The sequence below is a fragment of the Musca domestica genome, unplaced genomic scaffold (assembly GCF_030504385.1).
Source record: "Musca domestica strain aabys unplaced genomic scaffold, Musca_domestica.polishedcontigs.V.1.1 3, whole genome shotgun sequence".
NCBI classification, from domain to species: Eukaryota; Metazoa; Arthropoda; class Insecta; order Diptera; family Muscidae; genus Musca; species Musca domestica.
Genome location: NW_026712299.1, coordinates 7839062 through 7851820, shown reverse-complemented (window position 1 = coordinate 7851820; position 12759 = coordinate 7839062). Strand labels below are relative to the sequence as shown.

The 12759-nt window shown below is 36.4% G+C and overlaps 1 long non-coding RNA gene across 1 annotated transcript; it reads right to left on the bottom strand.

Moving 5' to 3' along the window:
• Positions 1–11923: 11923 nt before the first annotated feature.
• Positions 11924–12360, bottom strand: LOC101898719 (uncharacterized). The gene is made up of 2 exons (XR_009342574.1): positions 12261–12360; positions 11924–12196 (listed from the first exon to the last, which is right to left on the bottom strand). It is a non-coding gene; the product is annotated as an uncharacterized LOC101898719 (long non-coding RNA).
• Between the last annotated feature and the right edge of the window lie 399 nt (positions 12361–12759).

Genomic DNA, 12759 nt, shown 5'->3' with positions numbered 1-12759 from the left:
TGTATTTTGGTCCCTGTTGGTAGTTGGTTTGTGATAAAAAGATTGTTTTGGAAATGTGTACTAGAAGTCCACGAAGAGTACCAAATAGTACTATATATTTGGTACAGTTTAGTATTGTGTGAAGAAATAGAGCTTGAAATCTGAAATTTGGTATTAGGGTCGCTGTTCATGTGTAGCCTGGACATATTGAGGTAGCTTCGGAGGTGTGTACTATAATTGTAGAGATACAATTCTGAAATTTGATATTTAGATAAGGATTGGTATCTGTCTTTGAGATTTGGCGGTGTTTTGGAAATGTGTCTTACGTTTGCACTAACAGTACTAAATTTGGTATTGGGTTAGAGAATAGAGCTGAAATCCTCAAATTTGATAAATATGTCTCTGTTGGTGTCTGTGGTTAAGATATGAAGATGGTGTTCCAAGTGTACACTATAATTGTTCGAAAAGTACTAAGTGGTACTAAATTCGTTATTGGGCGAAGGAATAGATTTGAAATTCCGAAATTTGATACAGATGTCACTTTTAGTGGCCGTAATTGAGAGAATGAGGCGGTTTTGGAAATGCGTACTATAATTTTACTACATGGTACTAAATTTGGTGATGGGACCAAATTGTACCATTTAAGAAATTTTCGTAACAGTAGTAGTTGGAATTTCGAAAAAGCCTTTGATACATCTATCCTGAAATTTCAAATAAAAACATTAGATTTTTAGTACACTTCAGTACTTTTCGCACCTTTTTAGTACGAAGTCCCAAAACCTAGTCTTCTCATACGACTACGCAACAAGAGTGACGCTTGTGCAAATCTGCTATACTCTGCTTCTATATGGCCAAAACGTGCCTCATCGTAATAACGCTTTTAAGCCCTAGGTCCCTTTGGAGCAAATCCGTTTCAGGACATTTGGAGTCGATTTAACTCTCGAAGGAAGAATCCGATTTGGTCCAAACTTGGTACATCGTAATATTATTATCAAACTTAGATCGAGTTCCGATATGGGCAATACCGGTCCACTCCTTCTGGTACCTCCCCACAAAAGGTCGAAGATTTCAAAAATAAAAATAAAAATTTTAAATATCCTCATGACTTACAATGGCTTCTTGACTTTTGCGATTGAGGTAATTTCTAAGGGGTTTCGATATACAATTTCGTAATTTATGGTCGGCTTTTTGATATCTGCCCTAAATTTCGAAACATTCATGTAAACCTGACCAAATGTACAGTCCATATTCATATAGCTCTATAGACGTTACCTGAATTGGGAAAGGTATTCAGCTATCAGCGCCATTACTTTCGGTCATTGAAAATTGTTTTGTTTTTCTAAAATTTGAACAGATTTCGTCAGCTTCTGAATAGATTATTGGAAAATGGTTTTATATCTATAAATAAAATATCTTCTCCAATCTCCTTCACAAATAAAAATCATCTCCAATTGAATCGTGTAGGTAAAACTTTGACACACCCTTTTTCCAATTTTTTGATTGATTATATGTTGCTGTCAGCATTAAAAAAAACAATTTTGGTGTGTCCAAAATTTTGCCTCAACAAATTTGTATAAAACATAAATTTCAACAGAGAAAAAAATTCATTCATCTCTCCATCATTCTTGCCAAAACCGGGGCTTGTCCAAAAAAATTGGTCAAAAAATATGTATTATGGCATTTCCATCGATGATAACTCTCACTTTTTATTATTTTTATTTTATTTTTTGCAAATCAAATAATTACCGCATATTTTGGTATTCCTGACGTTTAGAGAATTTTTAATTAGATGCAGCCCAGCAAAACGGATTGAATGGACAGAACCAACCATATGTGTGCAGCTCTGCATTTAGAAGTGTTTTGTATTCTAATTGAAATTAAAAAAATTCCGTATTAAAACACACAGGGGTAATTTGGTATGCAAAACGCATCGCAACACTCATCCATCCAACCATCCATCCGTGTGGGCGGACACACGTTTTATGTACAAATACAGACTTCGATGTGTGTCAGTGTGTCCGCCGAGTCTGTCTAGAAAAATCAGTTTTTTGGGAGGTTTAATGGTTAATTTAATTACTTTGTATGACAAACTTTTGGTAGTCAAAAAAAGTATGTGCATATGTTTGTATGTTAATTATTAGCAGCAATAAATAATTTAATTAGTTTGAGAAGAACTACTATAATATTGTTTTAATGTAAGGTCTAGGCCCTTAAAAATACTCATAAGAAAAGCATAAAAAATCCACGCCTAGGCTTAAAATAAAAATTCACGCCTAGGCCCATAAAAAATCCACGCCTAGGCCCAAAATAAAAATTCACGCCTTGGCCCAAAATAAAAATTCACGCCTAGGGCCATAAAAAATCCACGTCTAGGACGATGAAAAATTCACGCTCAGGCCAAAAATAAAAATTCACGACTAGGGCCATAAAAAATTCGCGCATAGGTCCTTAAAAAATCCACGTCTAGGCCCATGAAAAATTCACGCCCAGGCCCATAAAAATCCACAACTAGGCTATTAAAAATATTCATTAAAGATCCGCTCCCAGGTCCATAAAAATCCACACCTAGGATATTAAAAATATTCATAAAAGATCCGCTCCTAGGTCCATAAAAATCCAAGCCTGGGGCCTTAAAAATATTTATAAAAGATCCACGCCAAGGCCCTTAAAAATATTCATAAAAGATCCGCTCCTAGGTCCATAAAAATCCAAGCCTGGGGCCTTAAAAATATTTATAAAAGTTCCACGCCAAGGCCCTTAAAAATATTTATAAAAGGCCCTGAAAAATATTTATAAAAGACCCACGCCAAGGCCCTCAAAAATATTTACAAAATATCCACGCCTAGTCCCTCAAAAATATTTACAAAATATCCAAGCCTAGGCCCTGAAAATATTTATAAAAGATCCACGCCTAGGCCCTTAAAAATATTTATAAAAGATCCACGACTAGGCCTTTCAAAAAATCCACGCCTAGGCCTTTTAAAAGATCCACGCCAAGGCCCTTCAAAAGATCCACGCACAGGCCCTTAAAAAATCCACCTAGACCCTTGAAAACACTCATAAAAAATATATCCAACCGATCTCGACAAAAATTGCCAAACGTATTTTCAGGATACCTAATAAACTTGTACATAATATCTTGCTCCGAAAATTCTTGTTATGAAGAGCATAATACGAATTTGGGGAACTTAGGTATAAAATAGCATGAAACATATAAATGGAACCTATAGTTAAATCCTGAACGATTTTTACCCCGAATTTGATAGTTCCATCCATCCCATTTGCCCTAATCTATACATACAAAGGTGTGGTGAAATACCTGACTAAGAATCAATGCCAAGACGAAACGGCTGAAGCTAGAATCTTGAATCAGTCTTGGTGCATAGGCATGTACAAAGGCTGGGTTTTAGAAAATTCGTACTAAACGGGAACGGAAAATACTAAAATGTACTAAATATTGAATACTTTGTATTGGACAAACGGAATGAGTTAGAATTCTGAAATGTAAGTCACTGATTGAGTGCAGGATAGATGTACAAAAGGGTTTTTTGAAATTCGAACTTTAGGGCTACGAAAAATTCTAAAATGGTACTAAACTTCTAAAATGGTGCCACATGGTATTATGTGAACGGATAGAGGTAAAAACTTTAAACTTGGTATGAAAATAAAGGTTGGAAAGTATGTTTGATATATTAAGGTGCTTTTGAAAAATTGTACTAAGTATGCGAACTGTACTAAGTGGTACTATACCTCGAACAGTTTATGTTAGGCTGAAAGGATGAAGCTGGAATTTTGAAATGTTGTATTGGGGTCCATCACATTTGTCATAAAGATGTGGTTTTGGAGATGGGTGCTACAAATGCATGACTAGTACTAGATGGTCCGAAATTTGGTATTGGATAGAGATAAAATTCTGAAATTTGTTATTTAGATTACTTATGGTATCTGTGTTTGAGATTTGGTGGTGGTTTGGATATGCATCCTATTTTTGTACGAAAAGTGCTAAATAATACTAAATATTGTATTGGGTGAAGGGATAGAGGTGGAATCATGACCCGACCATTTTGCAACAACGGAATCATGAAATTTAATATTTGGTTACCGATGGTATCTGGGTTTTAGATATGGAGGTGGAATTGGTAATGTGTAGTATAATTGTGCAAAAAGTACCAAATAGTATTATTTATTTTTTATATTTTGTGAACAAATAGTGCTTGAAATCTCAATTTTGGTATTAGAGTCCCTGTTCATGTGTAGCCTGGACAAATGGAGGTGGTTTCGGAAATATGTACTATAATAGTACGAAAAGTACAGAATGGTACTATATTTGGTATTGGGCGAAGGCATAGAAATTGGTATCTGGAATTGAGATATGGAGGTGGTTTTGGAAATGGGTACTTCAAGTGCACGAAAGGTACTAAATAGTACTATATTTGGTAATGGGTGAGCAGTTATTGCTTGAAATCTGAAATTTAGTATTGGGGCCACTTTTCATGTGTAGCCTGGGCAAATGGAGGTGGTTTCGGAAATATGTACTATAATAGTACATTTAGTAATAGAAAAGTACTGGGTAATGGGATACTGGTACTGGTAAAGGGATAGAGTAAAACTCTGAAATTTGATATTTAGATTAATGATGGTTTCTGTGTACGAGATTGGTCGATAGTTCGGAAATGCGTCCAAAATTTGCAGGAAAAGTACAAAATGGTACTAAATTTGGTATTGGGTGAGGGCTGGAATCAAATTTGATATGAATGTCACAGTTGGTGTCTGGGATTGAGATATGGAGATGGTATTGGAAATCCCCAAATAGTATTATATTTAGTACAATTTGGCATAGGATGAACATATAGTGCTTGAAATCCGAAATTTGGTATTTGACATGGATTTTACTGTTAGTGCCTGTGGTTGAGAGAACGAGCTGGTTTTGGATATGCGTACTATAATTATACTAAGAGGGACTAAATTTGGCAATAAGGGAAGTTAAGGAGGTGAAATCCTGATATTCGATATTAAGGTCACAGTCGGTATCTGAAGTTGAGTTCTGGTGGTTGAACATATCGCAATATTCCATTCGGCAAATATTGAAAAATGAGCTCGGGGTAAAGCCATTGAAATTCCAAAAAGTGCAAGAACTTACACCGCAACAGAAAGAAAATAGACTCAAAAGAGCTAAAGAGTTGCTTCGCTTGGCCGGAAGTGGTGAACTGCCGAATTTGGTTTTCTACGATGAGAAAACATTAGTTGTCCTGCAGTTTGGAAACAAACAAAATGATCGTGTTTACTTGCCAAAGAGGTCTGCTGAAAATATGCACCTTCGGTCACCAGGCCACCAGAACTTAAGCGCCGGTCATTGGTGATGGTGTGGCCCGCCATAACAGCCAATGGTCGCTCTGCGCTCGTATTAATCGACCATGGCATCAGAATAAATGTCGAATATTATCGCGAAAATATTCTGGAGGGTGTATTAAAGCCTTTGGCACGCAAACATTTTGGCCGCAGACCTTGGACATTCCAACTGGACTCAGCACCATCGCACTCAGCACGCGCCACCCAAGAATTGTTACAAAATGAGGTTCTCGCCTCATTTCCAGCGCGCAATGGCAACCAAAATCTCCAGATATCAATCCGTTGGACTATTGGCGCACAATGACCACCAAAATCTCCAGATATCAATCCGTTGGACTATTGCGTCTGGAGTATTTTGGAAAGCAAGGTTGGCACTAAAAAATACAAAAGTGTCGATCACCTCAAGCAAGTGCTTCGCTGGGAATGGGCCAAAATACCGCAGAGCAACATTCGGGCAGCGTGTGATCGTTTCAATGGCCGTTTGAAGGCCATAACTCGTGCCAAAGGTGACCAATTCGAAAGAATCTAAACTTATTCTAAAAGTTGATGCTATTTCCGAAATTTTTTGCTTTCATTCAATAAATTTTATTGTGCACCAAACATGTAATATCGTCCAAATAGTATGGACTTTTGCACGTACGATCAGATTGGATCTGAAAATAAGTATACAAAATTTGATCGAAATCGGTTCAGGTATAGCTATAGCTCCCATATATATTGTTCATCCGATTTGTTATTTTTGTCCTCCGCAGCCGCAATATGCACTCTGTAATAACAATATTTGGGGAAATATATCAAGTACAGCTCAGAAATACATTTGCTAAAGTTTATCGAGATCGGTTCAGATTTGGATATACTGTTCATCCGATTTGTAATATTTGTTACCGTTACTGGTAATTAACGGTTACTGGTTTTATCTCACCTTGTATGGCGTCTTGTTCCATGCCTAGGCCTAGGACTTTCAAAATATTCAGTGAATTCCACGCCTTGTTCCATCCCTAGGCCGTTGAAAATATTCATGAAAATTTAACATTAGTTCTGCCTAGGCCTTATAAATATGCATAAAAATCCAGTTCTAGTTCCATGCCTTCTGCTCTAAAATACTCATAAAAATCCACCCCTAGTCCCATGCCTGGTCCTCTAAAATACTCATAAAAATCCACGCCTAGTCCTATTCTTAGGCCTTTGAAAATATTCATAAAATTCCTTTAAAAATATTCATAAAAATCCACGCCTAGTCCCATCCCTAGGCCTTTGAAAAAAATCATGAAAATCCACGCCTAGTTCCATCCGTAGGCCTTTGAAAAAAATCATGAAAATCCACGCCTAGTTCCATCCCTAGGCCTTTGAAAAAAATCATAAAAATCCAAGCCTAGCCCATTCCTAGGCCTTTAAAAACAATTTATAAAATTCCACGTCTAGTCCCATCCTTAGGCCTTTAAAAATAATCATAAAAATCCAGACCTAGTCCCATACCTGGTCCTTTAAAATATTCATTAAAATCCGTGTCTAGTCGCATGTCTAGGTCTTTACAAAAACCATAAAAATGCATGGCCATGCCTATACCTTTAAAAATATTCATAAAAAATCTTGATAAAAATCCAAGCCTAGTTCGCTGCCTAGGTCCTTAGAAATATTCATAAAAAGTCCATGCCTTGTCCTTTAAAAAAATGCCTCATAAATCTATGCCTAAGCCTTTTACAAACCTGAAAAAATCCTTTATAGTATCCTCTCCATTCCCTTGCTTACAGTCAATTCTCCAATGTTCCCCTAGACCCTCCCTTTGGCATTCACTTAATTCCTCGTAATTAGATGCATTTCATTCATGGCGGAGCCACAAAAAGTCAGGCGATTTCATTACCCGGCCATTGCGTGAAATATAATTCTGATTACATTTCGGTTGCCATTGATTGAGGCAATATCAGAAAAATCTGAATAGAATTGAAATGGACAACAAATTTGAGCACCAAAGAGAGAATGCACACACACACGCAGACAGACACATGCACACCATAGCCCAACTCTATACAAGGAGTGAGATAAAAATATTGAAACGTGCAATGGATGCCGGTAATGGCGGCAAATGTTCATTTCATTGTTAAACTCTGTTTGTATCCCACCCGAAATGCAGATGAGGGCAAGGGGACACCGCTGTAAATGACATAATACTGCCAATTTTGTGGACAATTTGTTTTTTTTTTTTTTGCTTGTCTTCCCCACTTGACAAGGGTTTGTCTGATTGGTTCATTGTCCACAATTTGTTGGGGGTATAAATACATTGTTCTCTAACTTCGAGGCAAGTATTCGTGGTAGAACGTTAAACAGGTGTTCATCGCAAAATGTTCAAAGTCGTTAGTATTACATCCTGAAATTGAATATTTTTTGTTGATTTTAAAGAAATTAAAAAAAAAATTGTGTGTTTTTTAGTTCTTCTTGTTGCTCGCTGCTCTCTTGGCCATGGCCACGGCTGCCCCCTCGCCAGTGGCCAGCCCAAATCCTGCACCCGCTCCTGCCCCCAAGCCCCAGGTGTTCTATGCTGGTTATCCTGCCGTCTATAGCTATGCCTATCCAGCTGTCTACTATGGTTGATTTTCATGGATTTTACAAAAGAAAAATTCAGGAAAAGATTAACCACGGCATTGGTGTCATGAAATGGATGGATAATGGGAATTTGTTAAAGGATATTATTTATGATTTATTTTTTATTCATTTTTTTTGTTTAATTAAATGCATTTGAAAAAAGCAAAACATGTCTTGTTACAAGAAGTGTTTGGGGTTCTGCAGTTGGTGGGGAAATTGAGTGGTTGATTAGATCACATCTCGAAAAATGAGAATGCATAGAATTTGGGTGTATAGATTATTTTGAGAAAAACAACAAGTAAAAAAGCAGCTAAGTTCGGCCGGGCCGAACTTTTAATAACCTCCAGTATTTGGAAGGAACGTGACAAATTTCCAAAAACTTCCGAAAACTACCACTACCACTGAATAATGTCGCAAAAATCATAAAAATACCGAGTAATTGGAGGTATCGTCATATGGGAGCTATACGACGACGTGGACCTGCTAACGAAAATGTTTGTCATAGGCTGTAGTGCCCATTGCGAACTTCAAATACGAAATTTGAAACGATTCCGGTGAATAATGTAGCTGCAATCATTAAAATACCTAATATCGGGGAGGGGGGTATACGAAGACGTGGAACTTTAAATATGAAATAATTCCGGTAAATACTGTCGCTAAAATAATAAAAATACCGAATATCGGGAAGGGCCGAATATCGGTCCTAGCTATACGAAAACTTGGACCGACATGACCCATTTACGAACTTAACCTGACGGACGTCGCTAGATCGTCTTAGATTTTTACGCTGATCCAGAATATATATACTTTGTAGGGTCTATTATAAATATTTCGAGGAGTTACAAACGGAATGACAAAGTTAATATACCCTCCATAGAATGGTGGAGGGTTTAACAAGTAAAAAGGCAGTAAGTTCGGTCGGGTCGAACTTGTAATACCCTCCACCATTTGGAACGAAATGGAAATTTTCAAAAAAATAAAATCCATTAAAAATTTTGTTAAAATCTTAAAATTAACGAATATCGGATGGAGCCTATATATAGGGAATATACGATATTGTGGACCTATATAGAAATCTACTTCTGGGGGTAAAGTACTCACAAAGAACTCCTTTTTTAGAATTTCAGACAATTCCGTTGAAAAATATGCTAAAATCATAAAAATACCGAATATAGGAGAGCACCGTTATATGGGGGCTATATGATATCGTGGCCCTATATAGATAATTCTCTTCCAGGGGATATGTACTCACAATGAAATCCTTGTGTAGAATTTCATACAATTCCATTGAAAAATGTGGCTAAAATTATCAAAATACTGAATATCGGGGGGTACCGTTATATGGGGGGCATACGATATCGCCGACCTATAAAGACAATTCTCTTCCAGGGGATAAAGTACTCACAAAGAACTCTTTGTGGGGGCTATGTATGGTGCAGGGTATAAAAATATCCCAATAAGATTCGGAAATATCGAAGTCATGGTCTCAATCCCACAACAATCAACTACTTCCAGGTTTTATGGACAATGAACCCATATGACAAATAATATCGGAAGGTAAGGGATATCCCCCACACGCTGGTAATATCGACTAAAACACAACTAAGATGCTCAAAATTCCTGAGGGTCACTCTTTGTCCGAAGGCTAGGTTTTTGGAAATTTTTGCTACAACCGTACTACAACGAGGAAGTAGTAGAACTAGAACTCTTAAATTTGGAATGAGGCTCACTCATCGAGGGTACGATAGATGTATTAAAGAAATTCGTACTATAAGTGTGTGAAAAGTACTAAAAGGTACTACATTTTGTACAATTTCATATCATGTGAACGGTTAGAGTTAAAAACTTGAAATTTGGAATGAGAATCAATGTTGACGAGCATAGCCGATGTAAGGAAGTAGTTTTGGATGTGTGTACTCATGTATGCGAAAAGTACTAAGCGGTACTAAATTTAGTACAATTTGCATTTGGAGGAATGGATGGAGCTGGAATTCTGAAAATTGAAATTAACAAAACTGGCGGAGTCTAGGATTGGGATATGAAGGGAGTTTTCGATATGTGTACTTATGTGTACGAAAAGTACTAAGTGGTACTAAATTTGGTACAATTTAAATTTTGTGAAGACCAATAGAGTTGGAATCTTGAAATTTGGAAACAATATTACTAATGCATTGTAGGACTGAGGTATGTAGATAATTTTGGAAACTCGTACTTATGTGTACTAAATGATACTAAATTTGGTCCATTTTGAATTTTGTGAGAACCAATAGAGTTGAAATCCTGAAATTTGAAAATAAGATTTCTATTGGACTCCATGATGTAGGTAGTTATGAAAATTTTTACTTAAGTCTACTAAATGGTACTAAATTTGGATTTGGGTTGGCTGGAATTCTGAAATTTAGAAAAAAGATTACTATTGCTTTCTAGGACTGAGGAATCTAGACAGCTTTGGAAATTCGTACTTATGTGTACTTAATGATACAAAATTTGATACAACGTAAATTTTGGGAGAATCAATGGAGTAGGAATCCTGAAATTAGAAAATAAAATAACAATTGCATTGTACCACTGAGGTATGTAGGTACTTATGTGTATTAAATGGTACTAAATTTGGTACAATTTAAATTTTCGGGAATGAGTAGCGTTGGAATCTTGTAATTTAAAAATAAGATGTCTATTGGACTGTATAATATAGACAGTTATGAAAATGTATACCTTATGGTACTAAATTTGGTACAATTTGGATTTAGTCGAAGCAATAGAACTGGTATCCTGAAAATTGAAAATAAGATTACTGTCAGAGTGTAGGATTGGAATATGTAGGTAGTTTTGGAAATTTGTACTTATATGTACTTAAATGTTCTAATTAGAGTACAATTTGTATTTGGCGAACCCACAGGGGTGGAATCCTGAAATTTGGAATTGGGATTACTGTGGGAGTGTAGGAAAGGGTACTAAGTACTAAATTTGGTACAAATTGAAATTGTGATGAACCGATGGAGCTGGATTTCTGAAATTTGGAATAAGAGCCACTGATGTAGGGCAGGATGCATGCACCAAAGCATTATTGAAATTTAAAACTTTAAGATTACAAAAAGTTCTAAAATGGTACTATACTCCCAAAATAGTACCATTTGGTATTATGTGAACGGATAAAGTAAACTACTTGAAATTTGGTATGAGAATTAACGTTGTAAAATAAGTTCGATACATTAAGGTGATTCGGAAAATGTGTAGTATGTGTGTGTACTGTACGAAATGGTACGAAATTTGGAACAGTTTGGTATAGAGTGAATGAATAAAGGTGAAATTTTGTAGTGGGGTCCCTGTTGGTAGTTGTTTCGTTATAAAGAGGTGGCTTTAGAAATGTCTACTTCAAGTGCAGGAAAAGTACTAAATAGTACTGCGTTTGGTACAATTTGCTTTGGGTGAACAGATAGTGTTTGAAATCTGAAATTTGTCATTACGGTCGCTGTTCGTATGTAGTGGGGACAAAGGGAAGTGATTGCGGAAATGTGTACTTTAATTGTACGCAATGTACTACATTTGGTATTGGTACAAAATGGTACCCAATTTGGTATTAGATGGAGGAATAGAGCTGATATTCTGAAATTTGATATTATGGTTACTGTTGATATCTGGTGTTGAGGACTGGTGGTGGTTTTAAAAATGCGAACTAGATTGTTCGAAATGTACTAAATGAAAAACAGTTGGTATCTATGCGCACTAAATGTTACTAGAATGTGAAGGGATAGAGATGAAGCCCTGAAATTTAATATTGAGGTCTCTATTATGAAAAAGTCCATAGAAGACTAGTTGGTCTTTCCGATAGAAGACTAGTTGGTCGTCTCCAATAGGTCTTCTTCATAGGAGACCAATAGTTATCTTCTCCATAGAAGACCAATAGGTCTTCTCCATAGGAGACCAATAGGTCTTCTCCATAGAAGACCAATGGGTCTTCTCCATAGGTCGTCTTATAGGTCCATATTACGATTACAAGTTAAATTCAAAAAAATATTTTCTCGAAATCAAATTTTTATTAAAATTAAGTAAATTTTAGTAAAATCAAATTCTGAAGAGAGAGGTCTGTAGTTGTCCGATCAGTTGCATTATCCTTTCAAATTTAGACACTTTAACCATAGTAAGCAGCGGGATAGCCATAGCTGTAGGCAGCTGGGTAGCCACCGTAATAGAATTGTGGGGCTGGAGCTGGTTCAGGACGAGCCACGGGGGCAGGAGCTGGAACAGCTGTGGCCAAGGCAACCAAGGCGGCGAACAACAAAAAGAACTGCAATGAAATTGGATTTTTGAATATCCGAAATAGATTTCTAAAAATTTTCTGATCCACTTACGATTTTGAACATTTTTGGGAGTTTTGAAATGCACTTGTTACTGATTGAAAGTGGAAATGTGTTTATCGTTGCAGTGCTGGATGAATTCCTTATATAGGGGACATTGGTATGTTTGTAGGAAACAAAATAAAAAAAACTAATAATTAAGTAATTCTATTTGATATTCTCCTCATGTCCGATACAATTGCAATGCAATGCAAATTAAATACTTGAAATATTATTTCCCACCAAAAGATAGAGAATAATTGATTGACTTTTATCAAAAGACTTCAATGTATGTATTTCCAATCCATTCTGAGAGAGGAGCAAGAATTAACATCTCCATGTAGAAGAAATCACACAAAAGTAACGATCACAAGGGGGCCCCTGATCCCAGATCCCTCGTACTCGGTCATCCCTCAAGGTGCATCCTTAATTACAAAATCGTCCATTTATATGAACCCAAGCAACCGGAAGTTCACTGTCAGGACTTAAGTGTCAAATGATTCGAAAACCCTTT